The sequence below is a fragment of the Microtus ochrogaster genome, linkage group LG3, assembly GCF_000317375.1.
Source record: "Microtus ochrogaster isolate Prairie Vole_2 linkage group LG3, MicOch1.0, whole genome shotgun sequence".
NCBI lineage: Eukaryota > Metazoa > Chordata > Mammalia > Rodentia > Cricetidae > Microtus > Microtus ochrogaster.
In genome coordinates this window covers 15,225,870-15,249,085 of record NC_022029.1, presented here as the reverse complement: position 1 = coordinate 15,249,085, position 23,216 = coordinate 15,225,870, and the positions used below count along the sequence as shown (strand labels likewise).

Here is a 23,216-nt window from a genome sequence, read left to right as displayed (position 1 = left end):
TGGCACCAGGATTTATCCCGACTGCTTGTACTGGCTTTTCGGAACCCATTCTCTTTGGAGGGATACCTTGCTCAGCCTAGATATAGTAGGCAGTGCCTTGGACCTTCCCCAAAGCAATCTGCCTTACCCTGGCTAAAGAGTGGATAGGGGGTGGGGTGGGGAGTGGGTGAAGAGAATTGGAGGAGGGGAGGGAGTGGGAACTGGAATTGGTATAGAAAATGAAAAAAGGAAATTTGTTTTCTTTTTTAAAAAAAATAACAAAATAAAATAAATTAAAAAAAATAAAACAGTAGATTCAGAATGTCATTGTTTCTAATAAACCAAACTGCAAAAAGTCAAATGTCTATCAATCTGGATCATTATGTCAATAGAATGGGAGCTATATAAATTCAGAAATTATTTAGGTATCAATCTCATCATCACAAATAGACCATTCAGTAAATTAGAAGCCAAATAAACAATCAATATACAAAGTATGAGATCAGTGGTAAATGCCTAACATAGCCATACTTAACATATCATATATACATACACACATATATACGTATATGTGTGTGTATGTGTGGTACATCTATGAATATCTTTATGATATATATATATATAATATATAATATATAATCAGAGCAAAAGAGGCCGTTAGTTTAGAAGGAGAAGAAGGAATATGGGATGAGTTGAAGGGAGAAAAGTCAAGGGTAGAAGTTAAGTATTTGTATTGTAATTTAAAATATGTAAGTACAAACAATATTTGGTGTTTTACACGGAAAAGGCAATGAAGAAGCAATTGGAGAATCAGATCTTTGGGATTAAAAAAAGAATAATGCTTTTAAAAATCTGAATATTGTATTTTTATTTGAAAATTTTTATAATAAAGTTTTCAAAACATAAAAATATAAAATTAAAAAGAAAGATGACACAATAACCTTAAAATTATACTGTTGCATGAAATATTTAAGAGGAAATGTAAAAAAAATATTTGAAGATTTATAAGACTTAACAATTTCCCATTCAATACAACAGAAAGATCAAATATAATAAAGTAGCAAATATTTTTTGATATTTATATTTGGATCCAAAAATTCTAAACTGAATATTATTCACAAAAATAATAAGGCAATTTTAATTTTACATGAATAAATTGTCCTGTTCTAAAATTCCAAGACTAACCATACACATAGCAGTGCTCAGTTTTGTCATATACATATACATATGCAAGTTACAGCTGATCTGGCCCTCCAAACCCAAAGAAAAAGGGTCCTATGTGCAATTGTTCTTCAATAATAGGCTATCCTTCAAAATAATTCTTGTTTTCTCTCACCCCTATGAACAATAATGTTAAATGAAACAAATATTTAAATTTTGGAAACAGATCATGAAACTTTCAGGAAGTAATGAAACTTACATTTCTTTTCTTACCAGATGTTAAGAAAGTTTTTTTTTAACGTGCAAGAGTAATGAACATTCATCTATTGTTATGATAAATCAATTTTAAAAGGCAGGTTTTAGACCAAGAAATACATTTGAAGATAATTAAAAATTCATATTACATATATTTCCTTAACTCAAAAACTCCGAATTTTCCCAACGAAATGGAAACAAAAAATCTGAAGAGGGAGTAAGAATGAATTATTACAATGTAGAGATAGAGTTTACATCATTGGTTATAAAAATATTTAAGTTAAATTGAGAGGTGGTAAAAATTAGGTACCATTTTACATCCCTATGATCCATAAACACTAAAAATTAAAACAGTACAGATGGAGCAATGCAAAAAAAAGTATGGTTGTACTGTTTATTGTTCACAGACACATACAGTTTAGAAAATTTTCTCCAAGTGAAGTTGGCCAGATGCATACCCATCCACTCTCCTCTCAGGAATGCCACAACAGGCTCAAGAGAGGATGTTTATTCCTTCATTTTCACACAATGGCTAAAACTGCACACTAGTTTGTTACCTGTGTGGACAAATAGCTGAAGCATCATCTTGCTGCAGAAGCAAGTCAAAGAAGCAAGGGTAACCTACCGTTTTTGAGGTGTGCATGGACAGATAGATGATCAACCGTGTCTAATAAACGCAGGGGACTGCTATTCAGAGCTCCGAACAGTGGGTACATAGGTGGAGAGCATGCAGTGTGCAGATAGCTAAGGGACATGGTGACATTCTTCTAGAGGCTCACAGCAATCTCGATCTTAACCCTGGTTTTAACTACCTGGCTAATCATCTTATTACCATATGTATTTCCTAAACTTTTATGAATATGGTATATTATATCATAACAGGTTTAAATTAGTATGATTTAAATATAGTATGGGGCTATTTTCAAAATTTGAATAAAGTCTTTTGAATCTCTCAGATGTAAAAAGAATAACTTAAAAGAATTTTTTGAGACATCTCTAGAAACTCAAATGCCAGAAAATTTTTATTGGGAGATTGGTGGAGTCAATGACACAGTGAAACTATATATGCAGTTTACAGTGCCAAATATATTCCTTTTGAAATTTCTGTGTATTTTTTAAATTATTATTATTGGGCAAAGTCTTAGTATCTAGACCAGTCTGAACTATAACATACAAAGATCTGCCTGCCTCTACCTCCACGTCTTGTGCCACCATGCCCAATGTCCTGACTGTTTTGTTGTTGCTCATTTTGTTTTGTTTTGTTTTCTTTTATGACAACTTGGCATAAGCTACCATCGCCTGGGAAGAAAGAATCATAATCAAGAAAATGTCTTCATAGGACTGCCTGGTAGGCAAGTCTATAAGACATTTTCTTAATTGATGTTTGATGGAGGATAGCCCAGTTCACTTTGGACATCCTTGGGAAGGCAGCCCTGGAGGTATACAAAGCACAGTGAACAAGCCAGTAAAAGGTACTGCTTCATAGTAGTCTTTGCTTCAGTTCCTGTCCCAACTTTCTGCACTGCATGCCATGTAAGACTAAATAAACCTCATCTTCCAAAGTTGTCTTTGTTCCCTGTGTTTTGTCACTGCCACAGAAACCCTAAGGCACCAAGGACCCTTCTGTGTTTCTAAGGTAGCATCTCACCTATTGTCCAAGCAAATATCAAACTCAGTATCTGCCAGCCCTAACTCCACAGTATTCCTTGGAGCCAGAACCTTGCTTTATTTTTTTGTGTGCTCCCACAGGAGTGAGTTTAAAGATCTCAGCTGAAACTTGAATCCTGTTATCAGCAAAGCAGCTGCTTCTTAATTTTCCCCACCGCTAGACTTGTCCCAGTTTAGGGCACACCCATGTGTAACACTATTAAATTTACAGACAAAAAGAAATACTCCCTCTGCTACCTACATCTAGCCACATTACTGTCTGTGGACACTTCCACAACCAAGACTGGCGTGTTTAGCTAAGAATACACCTCCAAGCCTTGTTCTGGGGAAGTTGTTTTTTAATGTATGTGCCATGTTGAGCAGTGTGCCTTTCTCGGGCGTCTGATAGTTATTCTTCTCTGTAAGGCAACTGTAAGTCTACCTTGTAGAAGAGGCAGCGGGCTGCATTTCAGCCCAGATCCCAGCTAGCTTACCCCCAAAATAACAACACACAAACTGTATTCATTTAAACACTGCCTGGCCCATTAGTTCTAGCCTCTTATTGGCTAACTCTCATATCTTGCTTAACCCATTTCTAATAATCTGTGTCGCACCATGAGGTGGTGTCTTACTGGGAAAGATTCAGCATGTCTGACTTGGCGGCTGGCTCTATCACATCTGACCTCACTTCCCTTCTTCCCAGCATTCTATTCTGTCTACTCCACCCAACTAAGAGCTGGCCTATCAAATGGGCCAAGGCAGTTTCTTTATTAACCAATGACCTTCCTCCATCACTACCTCTTTTGAGAACTTTTGGATGATGGTACCAGAGCAGAAAGAAGCAGATTTTATTTTCTATCATAAGGTTCCATCAAAGATAGAAACTCAGAGTGTTATAGAGCCAGGGAAGAAGAGCTGTCGGGATGAGGATCCAGCTGCATCACCATGTTGTCCCTGTATCTCTATATTTTGAGGATGCTGTTAGGCCTGTGCTGGTCTAACAAACTTGCCTCCCAGGGATGTTCTTCTGGAGTGCCTTTGCTCCTTATACACATTGGCTTTCCATGTCTCCAGCCTTCCTCATACATCTGTGGCAAACTACTAAGATACGGAAAGATTAAAGAGCAGATTCCAGGCAATGTTGTGTGCACATTAACTTAGGAAGATTAAAAAATATTTAGCCAATGCAAAAAAATAGGCTCACCAATAAACTAATTACAAAAGTATTTTAAATTCATACTTTAGAAAACAAAAATATCATGATAAGCTATACAAAGACTTGTAAAAGAAAACTGCAGCATCATTAATATATAAATGTGAAAAATTTTTCAAGGTCATTTTCTAAATTCTATAAAGGTAATTTAATCTATCACAGCCAAAGAACCCAAATCCTATGCATAGCCAGCACTACCACCAGCAGCAACAACAAAAACAGAGAAGTAAATGTTGTTTAGTATTAAAAAATAATAAAATTAAGAAAGTAAATTGTGTTTGACAACAAAATGTTTAATAAACTGGAGCATATCAGCAAATAAAATACAATTTTAAGGTTGTGGTACTCAGAAAAAAATGTTTATCATATAAAATATGGATTATATACAGAAATTTTATCAATTTCACAGAAATTATAATATATTATGAATCAATACATTAAAAGACCTGCATATTGAATGTGATATACATTTCTGGAAGGATACTTTGTTTTGGAGCATAGTTAGAATTCACTTTGGAAGTTATTTGCTTACACAATATGAAATTCTCACATTTGAAGTTTTCCTGACCTCATAAAGGCAAATAGCATTTAGTTATAGCTAATATATCAAGAAGGCTGCCTTTAAAGAAAATTGGCATTCAGCTTTCCTCGCGGGGAATTGAGTGTGAGCACTTATAAGGGAGAGAATTAGGCATCTCAGGCTTCTCCGTCCTCCTTCTGTTTCATCATAAACCCTTTGACATTTTAAGATGGACCGGGAAAGTTTTTGAAATTCATATTCTGTTTATTTACTATACCATGCTAAATATTTCCCAACCTTTCCCTCACAGATAGCACCAGGTACTTGTGCCCATGAAGAACATAGGGCACCTAAAGATAGACAAACCCAGGTTTTTAATAAACTTTCATGGTATTCCCCCCAACAAAGTGCCTCAGACCCAACCTGCTGGGCATTGAGCTCCTCCTGCCTATGCTAACCCATTTGGCTGAGACAACCTGAGAAAACTAAAATTATTTTCAGAATTCACTGCAAGTGAGTTCAAGCATGGAGGACTCATTATTCATAATTTGCTGCCTATGGAAAGTATCAGCACCAGTCTGTTCATTTCCACTTACTTATTCACTTAATAAATCATCCAGGAGACATGATTTTCAACCTCCCCCAAGAAAGACGAAATTCCTTCAGAAAATAATCACTCAATGATTTAAGCTCAAAATATAAATGTAGTGCACAGGGTACATAGAAATCGCTGTCAGCTATATAAATCTCACACACATCTTGCTTGTCTCCTGGTGTATGACAATACTAAAAGACCACAGAATATTTATAATCAAGACCATTTTCTAAAATTCACAATGGTAAAGTATTCTCACGGACATTAGAAAAACAAACAACAACAAAAATATCAAGTTAGATACAAGTTCCTATCCCACTCCTTCATCAATTGTGTCAAATTGGAAGAATACTTTTTTTTTTTAAACTCAGAATGTAACCAAATTCTTTGTAGAGATTTTTGGATTGAGAATATCAAGTAGTCAGATACAGATGAGCAGAAAATTCAGATGATAAAAGAAAGGAATAAAGGAAGGAGGGAGATAGATTATGCATCACATATTTTGCAAACACTGAAAGAAGATATTGATGCAATTGACGAAAGATGGCAAATTAGTTTGAGCGTGAACACTGTCCAATGTCTGCATAGCCTTCGTATGCTATGGCACTGTCATAGTAACAAATCACTGACAATCTTAATATTGGCTTTGGGACAAGATTTATTTCTCACTCTCCCTAACTGTAATCCAGATTAAAGTGGAACCTTGCTGCCTTTGGAGTTTAGGCACTCACAGAGAGAGCATACTTTCACTGATATTCTGTCAACTGAAGCAAGCCACAGGGTCAATGGAAGGAGATGCTCATTTCCCCCATAGGCAGAGGACTTGCAAACAGATTTGGTAGAGGATCGCAAATGTATAAAACATTACACCATGCTTTTCTAAAGTTCCTAGACATGCTTAGTTTCAAAGATCAGGTGTGCCAGTGGATACTCAGTTGAGGAACTGGTCAGAGTAGAAGGTGTTGTGAAGAGGCCAGAATCATCTACCATGATGTAGACCGATTTTTTTTAAAACAAACCACAAAACAATGAATAGTTTATTCATTCCATTAGAGAATTAGGTAAACTTCATATTACAAAACCAAAGTAAGTATAATTTTGAAGAATTAGAATATCTTCAAAAAAAAACCAGTGACAGTTTAACTGAAGTGGATGTGAACACAAGGTTGGTGTCTACTGAGGAAGCTTATGTTCCTCTAATATATGAAAAGATAAGGAGATATACTTTCTTAGTCATCAAGGAAGAAATTTTCTTTCTTGACAAGCTGGTACTATTTCTATTTTGTAGCTCTTTTCACTTCTCCTTTCTTTGGTTTCACCTTCCCACGGAGCTTCTTTAGACGTCTTTGCTCATCCTTAAAATCTTGATGCTCATCTCTGTAGAGGCCAAGGAAAGGAGTGTGCCCATGAGTGCAAAACACATGTTGTGATTTGGGTACCAGTCATAAGGATCTTTCTTTTTGGCCCAGGGCTGCTCCCTGAACATATTCACCACTTTCATGTACTTTGAATCGGTAGGCCTGGCCACTTCTCCAAAGATCCGGGCACTTAGACGAGACATACGCAGTGCATATTCTGAAAGCGAAGCCGTGAGGTACAAGATTCCCTGCGTCTGACCTTGCTAGCACACGTCCCGGAAAGCCCCAAGTAGACCTATTTTTATGATCATACTTAATATCAGAGTCACAGCACATATTGGAATTGATTATCATGTTCCAAGTCCTAGCCTTGTCATCCTATAAACTATGCTTAGGGCTTTAAAAAATACCAAGAATGGCCCACTCTCTTTCCTGAGATTGAAACTGGTTATGAAATAGACACAGAAGAAACAGAGATGGAAATACAGAAGAATTCATGGGGCAACCATCATATCAGGGAAATATAACTTTGAATTTGCCAATAGAAGAGTTTTATATCATTTATCCATTTTTATCAGACAAAAGTAATCACCTCTCATTGTAAAACTGGGTATGTTCAAGCATTAGACCAGGGAGCAGTGTTAGACCAGATGGGCTACTCAGAACCAATGCACCCCTTCTCCTTAAGGGCCAATTTAAAAAAGGGGGGGGGCAGGAAATAGAATGAGCGTTAGTGTTCCATTCTCAACCACTTCTGCCAAAGTCATAAATCAATTCAAGGGAATCTAGAATTGGAAATTGAGGGTTAAAAAAGGGTGGGGAATAGAGACCGCATAAAAACTCTACAAATATTACCTCTTTCTCCATCTCTCCCTACTACCTTCCTCCCTACTCCATCTTTCCCTCAATTCTCCCCAGCCCAATATAGAATCCTACTATGTAGCCCAGTACAGTCTCAAACCCGGATTCTTCTGCTTCAGGTTCCAAAGTACAGGGGTTACAGGTACTACACCTGGCTTCAATTTTTTAACTGTCAATATTCAACATTGAATCTGTGGTCAAGCAGGGGATGAGTCATTCTCTAGTCCTCCTCCATTCGGATATTCCCACAGAACTAAACTTTTTTGGCACAATTTCTGGAGAGCTTCCATTTTTACCTAAAGTGAGCCCATATAGTCCATGCTGTGATTCTAAGGTCTTTCTACACATAAGGAAAAGAATTACTTTCAGCCCCATTTATGCCAGTGTTCAGTTGCCCCACCCTAGGCTGTTTTACACAAGAAAGAATACTATGCCTTCAGGATCGCATAAATTGCAGAGGTTCAGCGATGTCGCTTTTCTTATGCCTTTCACATTCAAGAGAATTTAAGATAGTCACACCACACACAACAAACAGCTCAATCCTAATTCTTATCCAAAGGCAAATTATGTCCCCAGAATACATTACTTAGAGATACCAAAGAGCCTTTTACAGAGATGATGAAAGTCTCATGATGTATCATTTCCAGCTGGGGATCCAGAAGGAAAGTGATGTACTAGGAGGAGCCTCCTAAATCCTTCCTCCTAAATTCATCAGCCAAGTAATTCACTCCTCCTCTTTGCCATACAGAAGGAGAGAAAAGCCAGGCTTGCTTGTCTATCTGAAACACTTGTCATACCATGTTAATGTGAGAAGTGAGGAATGTGTACTCTGTCATAGTGCCATTGGCACACTGCGCTCCTTACCAGCTTAGTCAGAGATAAGGTATTTTGTTTTGTTTTGTTTTGTTTTTATTACAACTTCGGTAGGCTCTATACTTCCTAGGTATTGACAATTGCAAGATGCTTCCTCTATTTTCATCAATCAGTAGATAGCACAAATAGTTAAATGATAATACAAATTAGTCTCTAATTAAGGCCTCCAATTGCTGAGAAAGTAATTCTTTCTAGATGCAACAAAGACTACTAAGTTAACCAAACAGTTCCTCAAAAAACCTCCTGAGCTAGCTAATCTGTTTCTCAAAGAGAAATCAGAAACACCACACACACACACACACACACACACACACATTATTGCTTAGTAAGTGAATTATAGGAGAAATATATGGTAGATAATTGTGTTAAATACAAGAGTGAAAAATTATTTTCATTCACATGTGTGAGAGTAACTTTGAAAAACGCACCCAATAGGAAAGAGATTCAAGTAGTGCTTACTTTACCTGCAGTGATTCATTCATATTTGTATGCTTTCTCTCTACTCATATCTAAATGTATGGATCAATTATCTCAGAACAAAAGTCTATAAATGTTTAGATTCATATTCTACACCGCTAAGTTCTGTATGAAAGTTCCAATAAAAGAAAAACAAAACAAAACAAAACACTCTGCTACTACACCATAAAAGAAAGCCAGTAGATGTGAGCTCAAATGCTCGGAGCTATGAAAGTCACTAAAAAAGCTTGCTTCAAGAAGCCTATCTTTTATATTTTAGAAAAGTCTCCTGAAGCCTCCCAACTCATGAACAGATAGGCCTGGAAGGAAAACATATGAATACGTAGAATTATAAACACACTTGTGTAAGTGTGTGTGTGTGTGTGTGTGTGTGTGTGTGTGTGTGTGTGTGTGTGTGTATGTTCACACACCATATTCTAGAACCATAAGTGAGCGCACCCTGATGTAACATGCAAGGTGGCTACCCCCAAGATGCTCTGGGGTCATTTATTAAATCATTTCAGGTGGTCGAATTCCAAAAACAGACATATTAGAATATATTCGGAATCATGATCATCACAATCAAGGAAAGATCAAGGCAACATCCTAGAGGAACCTTAGATGCCTGTGTATCTGAACAGAGAACAAAAAGGCCAGATGGCAAACCTGACATTCAGTATGCAAATGGAAAGGCCTGCCTCGCTTCCTGGATAGCAATGTTGCTGTCCTGGCCCCACACTGTGCTCCTGGAAGCACATTTGTTTTTTTCTAAAGTTGCTCCCATGTTCTTCCTCACGGGCAGAAGCAGGATAACAAGGGTCTGAGCATTTTCAAGTCAAGAAAACTGTCTCAGAATGGCTCTTGTGGAACATATGAATTTTGACTATGTCTATTTTTCCAAAATGACTCACTGTAAACAAAGTCCCTAGTAAATATTTGGCAGAACTTGATGTTTGCTCATTTCTATGCTGGGGAATGAACGTTGCAAACCAGGTTTGTGATTTGGCTGTAGCTATTGCTAAAAACAATGTCTCTTTCCAAGGATGACAGATAAGTCCTAAAATGCAATTAATAATTTATCGGGTAAAGCAATATTTGCTAGTATGTAGAGATTCTATGCAAGCAATTATATATATAAAATAAAATAGATTAAAACTATGCGCATTAATAAAGGAAGCCTAATATCACAACCTAAGATGTTCAATGTTTAAGTAATGATGCTCTTACAGAGGAGGGTTCATAGGGTTAGTCTTTATATGTTTTTGTTAATAATATTCAACCATGTTTGAAATAGCTGACCTCTATCATTTAAAGATAGATAAATGTGGTAAAAGTATGGGCTAAAATCTGACTATATTACTTTTTAACTCTACTTATATAACCAATGCCCCTTCTTTCTGAGAGTCATTCTGGTAGATGTAATAGTCATACCACTTGAAAAGACATGCTGATATTATGGGAGAAGCAATACACAACTATAATAAATTCATATCCTTGAACCTTACTGCAAGCTAGGCACAATATCAATAATCAATATTTAGAAAATATGTATTATGCTTACATGAGACACACAGCAAAAATATATACATATATCAAATATTGATTATGTCCTGAATGACCTTTCTATAGCATTTGGATATTAACTATAGTTTTCATTACTTTTGTTTTTTATTCACCTTCAAGTTTACACAAGAAATGCTGTGACAATCAGGAGCTCATTAACAGATTGAATATGGATTATGTAAGTTACAATGCAGAATATTAATCAGATTTTTTTTAGGAGATTTGCCTTTTAAAAAATTCTGGAATCACTTAGAGGATTCTGCATGATGTCTGCTCAATTTCAAAGTGTCCTTCTACAACAATAAGAGAACCTTCAAAGTAATCCTGTGCAGGATTATGCATTGTTTGGTGTCACCCACTGGTTTGCATTGTCACATTAACTCTTGGGCATTTAGCCCCACCCCAGCTTCAATCCATAGCTCATTAAGAAAGGTTCATTATGCAAAAGAAGGGCATCATTGTCCTTAAGTCACCTAAGACTCCCTTCTATATCCCCATAGCTTAACAGAATTATAAACTGGAAAACTCAGAGTCATAGCCTTAGCATCAGCCCTGAGCATCTTAGTTAATGTCTTCTGCAGGCTTGGCTCTATACTAGCCAAGAAATAGATGAGATACATCTTGGTGCGGTGCTGTGTCCATTGAATTTGTTCTTTGTCTCTTTTATTCTTTTTCACCATTCTCAGAAGGGTTTGATGGATGACCTCTTCAAAAGGGATTCTATCATTCAAATATCTGTTCCCTACAACGTCATCCAAATGAAGTACATTGGATCACAATTAAAATTCATCTACATTAAAATGTAAATGAATTCAACTACAGTGAAATACTGGCATGTCTGTTTCCCTCAATTTTTCAAGCTACAGATAGGACCCACCTTGACATCCGAAACATCCTACACACAGTTTACTTAGGTAAACACATAATTATCAAAGAAGAACAAAATGCTTCGTAAATTTACCAAGTTGATGTTAGCATGGATTGGTCTTCAGCCAGGAAGCATTTCTCAGTGGGTGGTTATAAAATGATCTTCCCTGTGTCTGGATGACATGGCAATCTATTAGATGTTTAAAGCTATTTTGGCGCGCTGGCAAAAAGTGCTACACATCACCTGCTCGATCTGAGATGCAAGGAGTGATAATGATCTGAGGCTCTCTTCCATCCTCACATTCAATTTGGGGATCTTCCCCGATAAAAAGGCTATTACACCCTGAGACGTCACTGTCATCGCAGCAGTCAATAGAAAAGTCATCTATTTTTAAGGAGTTTTCTACTTTAATGTTAACCTTTCTGGACTGGGGCTCTAAATTCTGCAGGATCAATTAGGATTAATCCAAAACACAATATTAGACTCTGCCTCCTTTTTATTTATTTATTTTTTAATTCTACAGCCAGCAATAGACAATTGATGCCAAGTTTGCTTTTGAATAGTTCCTGATAAAGAAAGCATTTTCTGCCTGTGATCATTACACAATCCAAATATTTTCCTGAGAATCGCATAATTCATCATTCTTAATAGGAAAATAATGTGGCTTACATGCTGTCAACACTAAGTACCATAAAGGAAGCTCATGGGCATCCTGTTGAATCAGGACTCATGATGAGCTGGTTGGGAGTGACTTTCTCCATCACCACCTGCTGTTACCTCACTCCAGTAAGAATTAACTGACTTGAACTGAATTAACTGAGACTCTGCGCAATTGCCTGATGAGTTGATGATGATCTCAACTCTACCACTGATTAACCTGTTGGAATGCTCAGGTGAAAGGATAATGGGTTCAAAAGAAATTTGAATTTAAGATAAAAAAATAAAATCTAAACTTCTGCTGACAAAATGGAAGTGTAAGATCACTCATAATATACTGAGACAGAAACAGAGTTCAAAATATCAGTTCTATGCTTAGTGTGCCTTAGGCACCAAAGGTATTTCTGTCGTCCATGTTTTTGCTTTGTTTTGTTTTATCCAACATCTAGAAATGGTTAAAATATTATGAAAGGTTGTACATATGTCCATGATCAGTGAATCAACACCTGTGAGGAAGTGGTATGAGGAGCCATATTAAAGATGTACCAGCTGAGAAACTGGCAACAAGTAATTATGAAGCTTATATATACTCAAGGTTTGTAAAATGTTCTTAAAATAGAATTAATCCTAACTAGCCACAAATGTTCCTGTACTAGATTAATGCAACTATTCACAGGGGCTGATCATCTCCAAGGATGTTCACAGTACATCAAACTAACACTGTTCACTAAAGGGCAATTATATTTGGTAGAAATAATCCCCTTGCAAGCAGAAAAGGAAAAGAAAATCAATCACTTAGTGATTTAATGGACTACCCAAAAGCAATGCTGGCCTTTCCCAAGTATGAACTGGTAATAATTAGGACATATCTAGTTAGAGAAAGAAATTTCAGAGTTTGTATTATTTTAAATTAAAAACTCATTAAAATTTAATTCACATAGTCTCCACAATAAAAATTCAGCAATTCCGAAAGTTCCCAAATTCTATATTTCCATTAATGACCTGAAATTTTATCATTCATTTAAGAACTACTTAATGACTTTAGTAAGTGCTTAGTCTCTTATACACATAAGGGAAGTTATCTCTTAATAGGGGCACATATCCTTCTGATCAACTTTGGGCTGAACAGTAACAATTAAATTTTATGTTAACATGCAACAAAGTATTCAATGGGATGGAGGACTTCTATCTAATCACCTCTTTTCTACCTGGCTAATTGTAGTGCTACCTTCCATTGGTCTCTCTGTGTACCTTTTCCATGAGTGTTTACCAGATATATTCCATGCTAACGCATGGGATCCATCCCTTTCTTTCACATTCTTATTAACACTTGTCTTCTGCCTATCCAACCCAACATTTTCATTTACTATCTGTCAAAGTCTGTTCTTCCATCTAGGCCCTACGACGTATCCAAACAGACTTGTAAATATTGTCAGTCACTGCTACTGTCTCTTTTTCTACCCTCTCTAGTCATTGAATGGATACCTCTTAATTGGAAAGCTCACAGTGTCTCATAGTGGATTATATCTCCAAAGTTTCTTCCCTCTTGCCTACCTTTATGTCTAGATCAAACCCTGAAATTCTAAGTTAGAATAATGAGTACAGAGAGCTATGAATGCCTCAGAAAGAACCCATAATTCTTCAACATTGAATGGAGTACCCTGGTTTTTAAGAATTTAAAGCTAACAGTCACAAAACATAATACAAATCAAAATATTATCTCCACTATGTCCATATGCTACAATCATTTATTTGTATGAAAGTTGATGAAATATAATTAGAGACAAATCAATGCCTTCCATCAATATGGACCTGAAGTCTGGGCTGTATCATTTACATTGAGAAGAGGCAATTCGTTGAACTTTTTAAGGCTCAAGAAATGTGTAAATGTTAATGATGAGACTGTTATTTAATAAAACTTTTGTAACAGTGATCTTGGCAAAGGAGCAGTGGATCAGTGCTAGGTTCAACATACAGTTGCTCAACTAGGCGAATGAGCAGAGTTCCCATGAATACAACTAGCATGCATTTCATGGGTGATCACACAGAACATAAGAGAATATGCAGATATGTCAATAGAATTTGATGCAGTCATCAAAGAAGTCTTTGGGAACTATTTTTACTACCTTAGACATCTGTATTATATCTTTCCTCAAAAACTGGTGCCCAGTCAGAGATCATATACTCCATGGCATGTTTTCTATCATTTCTCTCGATTATTCACATCATAGACATTCTACAGATTAATAGGTGTAATATTAGAAGCTTATTAGTCTAGATAATATAGTTACAGTTCTTTATGCAAACAAGAGCACTGGATTTATGTAGACAATGGAATAGTTTGCCATCTCTCCAAACTCAGACACCTAAGTTCCTCCAGGAATCTGAAGATATTTTAGTCAATATGAGAATATTCATTGTTCACTATTATTAACAGAAAGACAGTAATTTCATTTAGCTTTATTACTAAATTTTATAGGCATTATTGATGTAAATTAACCAGAGGGTTACTTTCAGAACATGGCAAACAAAGATTATATTATCATGGAATTAGAAAAATCAAGAAAAATACTTCCATGCATATTTTTCTCTTTTGTATTAAATCTTTGTTTCAGTATTTCCATAGTTACAGGAAGCATGGGTCATCTTGGCAAGAACTGTATGTGCAAAGAACTGTTTCCTTTATACTAGGGGCCATTTTTCTAGTTCAAGCAGAAGAATTGTCTTCAGCACTAAGGACCTTGATTTATGCCTGTGAATAAATCCCCTCCTTCATTTTCCTAATGAGCAAAGCCTGGTAGGAAATGAAACACATTTTGATTAATAGTGCTTTGATAGTTATCACTTCTTTGTTTATGAGAAAGCTTGCTAGTTGCCTCTTAGTTGCAAATTAGAAAATGATACTTTAGTCTTCAGATCTTTTGTAAGACTTTTGAGTTCAACCAGTTATAGTTAATTGGCCATTAAAGGGCTCCTTTCTGGGCTCCTTATTTATTGAGTATAGAACCATGAAAGACCAAGGTACCTGTCTTCCAAGAGCTTACAGTTTAGTCATGGAGACAGACATGTGAGCGCTAGACCTTCAAATGCCTAATCTCAGGGAAATGGTGGAGTACAAAAGCAGAGAGCTCCATCTTGAAGTGGTAATGTCTCCCATGGAGAACTTTCCTACTTGCACTCAGGGAAGTCACCCCATTCTGTTGATAGTTGCAGGAATGCTCTTAATATGTTGTGAGCAGTTTCTGGGGAATTCCTCTTCTCTACGCCAGCACACTTCTCTTACTCGCTCTTGTTTTCTGTACCATCGTATACTGTTGTGTGACAATCTGAAGAGTCTCCTCCTTACTGATGCGTGAGAGGTTTTCTCCACAGGATGCTTTGTTACAGACTACACCGGGCTCCTTACAGCAACACCCTCCTTCCACATGCCATGGGAGACACACAGTGTCTTGTGTCCCATTCTATTATCTGTCATGGATTAACAGCAGCTCCAGTATAAAGACTGCTTAGGTATGCTTTGCACCATGTCCTACATGACTTCTTTAGCCTTAATATCCAACTACGGCTGCCTCCTCTTTTAGATTCAATAGCAAACAGTAGCTGCAACACACAGTCAGAAACGGAACAATCAGAAACTTTCTATGAATTCTTTTCCTGCACCACAATCATGAATGACTGTAACTAGTGTAACATGTGAAATACATGACTACCAGCTAATGAAACATACACACAAGATACTGATAGATAGATAGATAGATAGATAGATAGATAGATAGATAGATAGATAGATGATAGATAGATAGATAGATAGATAGATAGATAGATAGATAGATAGATAGATAGATAGATAAAGAGAGAGATCAACTGACTGTCCTAATAGACTGACCCCAGGTCTCACTTAGACTTGATCTCTTTCATAACTCTAATAAATAATCAAGCCTGGATTTAAATATATGTGAAATATGGATATGACATTTCAGGTAGAAGAATCATGTGGGCCCAACACAGAATTGCAGACAGTGCAGTGTTAAGGAAGTATGAGACATTTAACAGGACAAGAGAAATAATGCCTCAGAATAGTAATGTTTGGTTGTTTTCCCTAGAATGACAATACTTTGAGAGGTTATATGAGGCAGTCATTACTCCATTTCATCTGTAAGAAATAATAGTGATCATTCTAATCTGCCAAAATATGAAGACGATAGGGCTAGGGAAAAGCCCCAATGGTTTAAGACAACTTGCTGCTTTTGCAAAGGACCTGGATTCAGTTTCCTGCCCCCACATGGATGTTTACAAACATCTTTAACTCCAGTGCCAGTAGATCCAGTGTCCTCTCTTGACCTCTAAGAGCTCTGTATGCACATGGTATGCATAGATATTACATATAGGCTAAACACTGATAGAAAAATAAATATTAATTAAATATGAAGGGTAAAGTGGAGATTGAAAACAAACACTCTTGAAGAATAGAATTGTATTTGGGAGTTAATGGCAATAATTCATGAGTTTACAAAAACAAAAATATAGCTTTGACTGTATGATCATCAAGAGGTCTACTAGGGAAGAGTAATAATTATCATCCCAGTGTTTCTAGATTGGTTGACATCATGTTGACAATCAGTAACAAAACCAAAACAAAGAAGTTGGAGCAGAAGTATGTATGGGAGAGGGGAAAAAAGACAAACATAGCAACAGTCATAAGAACTTATGAAACTATGGGAAGTGCTAGAGAATGTTTGAATAATGATAACCTGGATTTTAAGAGGAGGGTGGTTGGTATCATCAAGAGATGTAAGTTATCACTATATCATTTTATCAGAGTAGTGTATCAAATTGAAAAGTGCTTGTCACACTTTGAATGTGAAATTACACGCCCTTCCCCCAAGTTCATTCATTTGGGTACATGGTCCCCAGTTGGTGGTGTCTCCCCAGGTTCATGCATTTGATTACATGGTCCCAGTTCTTGGTGTCTCCCCAAGTTCATGCATTTGATCTCATGTTAGCATGGGCTATGTTAGCAGAGCAAGCCAGAGGGCAAATGAGCAATTTCCCTCCCTGAGTTCTGCTTGAAATTTCTGTTTAAGTTCTTGACCTGAATTTCTTCAATGATGAACTGTGCCCTACAAGTTTGAGCCAAAGAAACACATCCTCAGTTTGCGGTGTCTCCCCAAGTTCATGCATTTGATTCATGTGGTCCCCAGTTGGTAGTGTCTCTCCAAGTTCATCCATTTGATCACATAGTTCTCAGTTGGCAGTGTTCCTTTGAGACCTTTTTGGAGACTGAGTCCTAGTTGGTAGAATTATACCCCTGGGACACCACAGTCTAGCTCTACCTCCTGATGGGCCCAGAGATAAACAAGTTTAACTTAGTCTTGTAACACTACATATTAAGCACTAAGCTTCTTGCTTAGATTTATTGTCAACTTGACACAACCTAGAATCACCAGGGAAACAAGAACTTCATTTGAACAATCATCCCATCATCTTGGTTTGTAGGGATGTCTGTGACGGTATTACCTTGAGTATTAATTCATGGGGTAAGATGCAATCATCTGTAGGCAGTAACATTCTTAGGCAGGTGTTTCTGGGCTCTGTTAGCAGAGCAGGTCAGAGGGCAAACCATTGAGCAATGTTCCCCTCTGAGTTCTGCTTTGAACTTCTGCTTAAGTTCTTGACCTGAATTCCATCAATGATGACCTGTGACCTACAAGTCTGAGCAAAAGAAACTCATCCTCAGTCTTTTGATTAGAATATTTTATCAAAGTAACAGAATGAAACCATGACATCATTCCTACCATGATAAAATATAGCCTTTCAAAATGTGATCCAAACAACTTCTCTCCTTCAAGTTGCTCTGTCAGGCATTTTTGTCACAATGATTGGAGAAACAACTGATAAATGAGAGGGGATAAGGCCAAAGGAAAGAATTCTTAGCAACATCAAAAGTATAAAATGAAAAAAAAATTAGATTAATGCATGATCCCCAAAGTGATTTATTCTATTTTTTATGGTACTGGGAATTGAAAGTATAACATCACACAGGCTAGGCAAGCTATCCTGATCCATATTCTTACCTTTTTGGCCCTAGTCACATAATTGACTAGTATATCCAATTGTTTCCAATCTTTTAATATTTTCTATATTTTAAAACCTCTATTTGTTCAGTGTTTTATTTTTGTTTCTTTAAAAAATAGGTCAAGTACATGCTATATGGTTGCTTATTTTTTAAAAGAATGGTTAAGAAATCAGACTAAACTCTCTCCCACAGCTTTTGTGTTCTGGTAGTTCATCCCATGTTTCATGACACGATTCAAAGACAAGGCTAAATTTCCATACAGTTATGCTCTGTGCTGCTCCCTTTATCAACATGTGGGATGTGATTAACGAGGGAAAGTCACAAGGCAGAGGTATACAGACTTTTCAGAGCATAATATCTCAGGGCTAAGCCATTCTTTGCAACACTTTTACTATGGCGATAATTACACAGTAGAATTACAAGCAAGTAATGTCCCCAAAGTTGTTCAGCCAAGTTAGGATGTGAATTCACATCCTTGATCAAAGTGTCACATGCACTGATTGATGATGCCACTTTTGACAGTGGGTCCCCAAAATTTGTTCCAAACCATTGGCAAGGCTTATCATAGCAGCAAGGTTGACAGGTTCTCTGTATGTCTCGTTTGGACCCTAGGGGCGCTTCACAGAGATGACTACATGAAAAGAAATACACTTTGTAAAACTCCCTCTGGACGGCTGCTTTTTGAGCTTTTTGGTTCTGCCGTGCTTCTTGCACACTATCAGATGGTCCCTGAACTAAGAGAGGAAGTGTGGTCCCTCTGACCCAGAGGAGAGGACAATAGAAGCCATGCAAGTATCTCTAGGCTCTACAACCTGCCAATCCAGCTGCACTGCATGCTCTTGTTGCTTGTGAAGCTCATCGTCATCCTCCAATAAGCCACACACCTGCATGTGCCATCATGTTGATTACTGAGTCTTCTGCAGAAACTAAGCCCCATCTGGCTTCCACCATCATTGCAAGGCCTCACAGGCAAGTTAATGAAGAGTTTAAGTCCAAGTAGCTGAATAAGCAACAACAACTTCTTGTCACTGGAAATATATATATACTCAATATGCAGATATTGAAGGAACAATTAGAAATGTGTTGTTTTCTTTTTAATTCCTTTTGGTCTTCATTGATTTTTTTAAAGTTTAGCATGTAAGATCATTGCCACTGAAGCACACAATGTACTTTGAACACAGGCCCTCACTCCCATTCCTCTCTCCGTTCTCACTCTTTGCCCTTCCAAATAGCTCCCTTTTCCCAAGTTTCCCTTCCACTTACTTTCATCAATACATATATGAGACTTTGTAGCTATAATATCTATTATTTACAAGTGAGAGAAAACAGTATTTGTTCTTCTGAAATTGACTCAATTCATTTAATATGTTTATCTCTAGCTGAATCCATTTTTCTGCAAGCAATTTGACTTTTTTCTTTTTTACAAATTGAAAAAAAATAATTTTTAAAGTAACCCCAAAGACTAGCATATGGAACCTGAGCCCTTAGAGATCCTGTCCATCTCCTCAGACCTTAGACTTAGATTGGACATGATATACTCACACACATAATTCCCTGACTGCATTACTATCTTGTTTCTTTTTCAAAGTAGCACTCCTCCAAAGGCTCAGTTGTGTGTCGGTGACATAACTGAAAGCAGCTCAGTCTAACATAAAGTGTGGGGTGCCTTGAGGTGGGACACTGGGCATTATCTAGGCTCAGTTGTGTATCTATGACTAGCTGAAAGTTGCTCAATCTAACATGAAAGTGTGGGGTGCCTTGAGGAAGGACACTGAACAATATCTAGGCTCAATTGTATATCCACAACATAGCTAAAAGTAGCTCAGTCTAATATGAATGTGTAGGATGGTTTGAAACAATGTCTAAGTGTTGGGATTTCCTCAAATGCTTAAACATTCTCATAATGCTCAAGTGAATTTGTTGTAGCTCATGGGACACTTCGACAGACATCTTTTAGACTAAATACATGATAGAATAAACAAGCGACTATATAGTACATAGACTTTTTCTATAACAATCAACTTAGGGTTTGGAATGACACTATGGTAGAATGGAATGAACAGGGAAAAACAGCATTTACAGTTTTAAAGAGGATTGATAATTCGTTTTCAAGGAAAGTGGAAAAATAAAAGTAAAACAAAACAGTGGCTCAAACCAGAAACTTAGATGCACCTGAAAAAGAACCTTTCCCAGCAACAAACAGTTTGTCATGGAAATGAAGCAATGTTTTCATTTGTACCCTGTGCTCTGGAAAGCCTGTGGGTTATCTCTTCACAAAGCCTTTGTAGGGAAAAAGAAGCCAAATCTGTGAGAACAGGTGTTTCCAGCAGGGGATAATCAAACTCTAGCAGAGACAGGAGTTTTCTCTTTGTCAAAATTTACCTTTAAAAGATGGAAGAGGTAATTACAGGCACAGATTTCTGAGCTTTGAAAATCCAGTGGAGAAACTTTCTGAATCAAGCTCTTTGTCATGCTGCACATGTCTGGTTCCTGTCCTTCCCCTGCTCCTAAGGACAGCTATCAACTTCTACTTCCCTTTCCATGCACTCATTCAGTCGTTAAACATTCATTGATTCTCAGCTCTAAGCCAGGTGTGCTATTTTAGACTGTGTAGGAAATGAAAGAATGGGATGTTGGGATGAGATACCCTAGGAACTCAAAGATTGGGTCATCTTCCACTTTTAAAATATTATCTTTGATTCTATAACTCAAAAAGCCCTTAAGAGTTTAGTGAACTCCAGCAGGGGTTGAAAAAAATAAATTGAACAGTTCAAATGCTCTTTGTTCATGGAGATGTTTGTAGACACACATTCTCCTGGGCTTGGTTCCTATACAGTGATCTTCCCCTTGGGTACCAAAGATGAGTTCCAGCCACCTGTTCTCTGGATATCATAAGGCCCATAATGGGGAAAAAAAGGGGGTCAGGTGATGGTACCTTTTCATCTTCGCTTTCTGTATAGCAGCATCATTTTGAACTTTTCTACCTTTTGGACATAAATAAAAGATTTCAAGCGGAAGGTTTCTCTGGATGAAAGATTTGACAAATAAATAAAATAGAAAGCTCTTGCTCTCCACCCTTCGACTTCCCCTTCATTCAGAACAAAAAGGGCTCCGGTAGGGTAGTTTAAAACAAATCATGTACTTCGGTTTACACATTCGTGTTTGTTTGCCCTCATCTGTGGCCATCCTCTGTGTATCATCACACATGACTCAGTCACAGTGCAATCACGTAGATGGGGCGAATTACTATGAGATTTTTAACCAAAGCAAAGGAGCTCAGTGGAGTGAGCAGGGGAAGTATGGAAAGTCCAACAATGGACAGACAAGAACTTAAGTCACAGTGGTGTAAGGGCAGCTATCATAACAAACCACACTCTGACAACCTCTGTGCTTATGCCATTACAGTGAGAGAGAAGTGACATAGAAAGAAATGATCACTATGTCATATGTGGTACTGATGAGGCTAGGTTGGAGAACTCAGTTTAGGCTGGTTAACAAAGTGGACTTGTTACTGCTACATCCTTAGACTGAAATTACCCACGGTGTCACACTCATTGTTATATAGGCCCTACCTGCAGGTCAGCACACTATCCAGCCAAAGGCAGAAGGTAGCTGAAATGCTCTTCAGTCTGGCAGACCTCATAGAAATTTGAGTATGTTGAGTTATTCTTTCCAAAGCATGAATTGGTGTTTTCTCCCTCTCGAAACATGGCTATGAAGTTATGGGACAATAGGGTGGGAACTAAAAGGGGGGAAGTTGCCTCAGTAGAATCAGAGAAATAGAAAGCAGCAATCTGCATCGTTATCACATAGCATCATCTTAAGGGAGGGATCAGAATGTGCAGTTTCGGTTAGTAGTGGAGAGTAGGGTTAGCAGGGCTGGGTGAACTGCCAACAGGCAGACAGCTGTAGGACTCCTGTAACACTGACTATCACACACAGTTTGGTCCAAAAACTGCAAGAAACTAGATCAGTTGACCTTTGATAAGGGGAAACAAATTAATAGTCAACTGGATTTTTGGTAATGGACAAGCACAGAGGAGTTCCATAAACATTAAGAGTATCACATCTCAATGATGCCTAACACTATCTCCAGGGAGAATTTGTACCTGAACATGATGAACTAAAAAGCATGTTGAATACATTCCAGTGATTACAATAAAGTATAATAACAACTAAAGCTTTCTGAGATGTAAAAGAGGACTTCCTGGAAGAGCAAAGAGGAGGAAGAGGATTGGACACAATGATAATAGAAAGGCTTCACTTGATGTTAGTCATCTTTAAGCCCTTGAGGAGATTCAAGAATTCCTTTACAAATTTAAAAGTAATTTTGACAAGAGAGAATTAGGAAAAAGAATCATCATCTAATCTTCCTCATCACCAGCCCCTAAAAACAATGTTTGTTTTGATTTAGGGAAGTGATAGCCTGTAAAAGGAATCTGAGTCAATTTTCTATTCTTCTCTAATACCTGGAGAAGTTTCACTCTTATCTGGAGAGTAATAGGCTGCAAAAACACAGGAGGAGCCTGCCTGTTGGTGCTGGATGCTGAGTGCTCTGATGGTCCTGGAAGAGCCTTTCTTTTTAAGTCTGGTTTTGGCCAATGGCCTTAACGATCAGGTGATCTTAGTGAGAAATGCCTATTTCTTTGTCAAGTTCAGATTTCACAGCACTAAGCAATCAGTATTTGTAAAACAGGAAACTGGCTATTCACCTACAATTGCGATAAATGTACAGGTTTGTTAAACAATCAAACATACATTTTTAAAAAAATAGATTTAATTTTTACTTCGTAAGTGTATATGCTTCTATCGATATAAGTACACTATGCATGTGTCTTGTGTTTTTGGAAGACAGAATATGGTAGAGAAAGTCATTGGAGTGATAGTTAGTTATGAGCTGCCATGTGGATGTTAGATACCAAAGTCCCAGATTCTCTAGAAAAGCAACAAGTGCTGAGCCATCTCTTCATCCCCCAAACCATGGCTCTTTTTTGGAAAAGGATTCTAATACCCCAAATACTCATCTCACGTAGGTTTTTTTTTTTTTTGGTTTTTCGAGACAGGGTTTCTCTGTGGTTTTGGAGCCTGTCCTGGAACTAGCTCTTGTAGACCAGGCTGGTCTCGAACTCACAGA

The 23,216-nt window shown here is 37.3% G+C and overlaps 1 pseudogene; it reads right to left on the bottom strand.

Moving 5' to 3' along the window:
- Positions 1–6,620: 6,620 nt before the first annotated feature.
- On the bottom strand, positions 6,621–11,709 carry LOC101981849 (annotated as a pseudogene).
- Between the last annotated feature and the right edge of the window lie 11,507 nt (positions 11,710–23,216).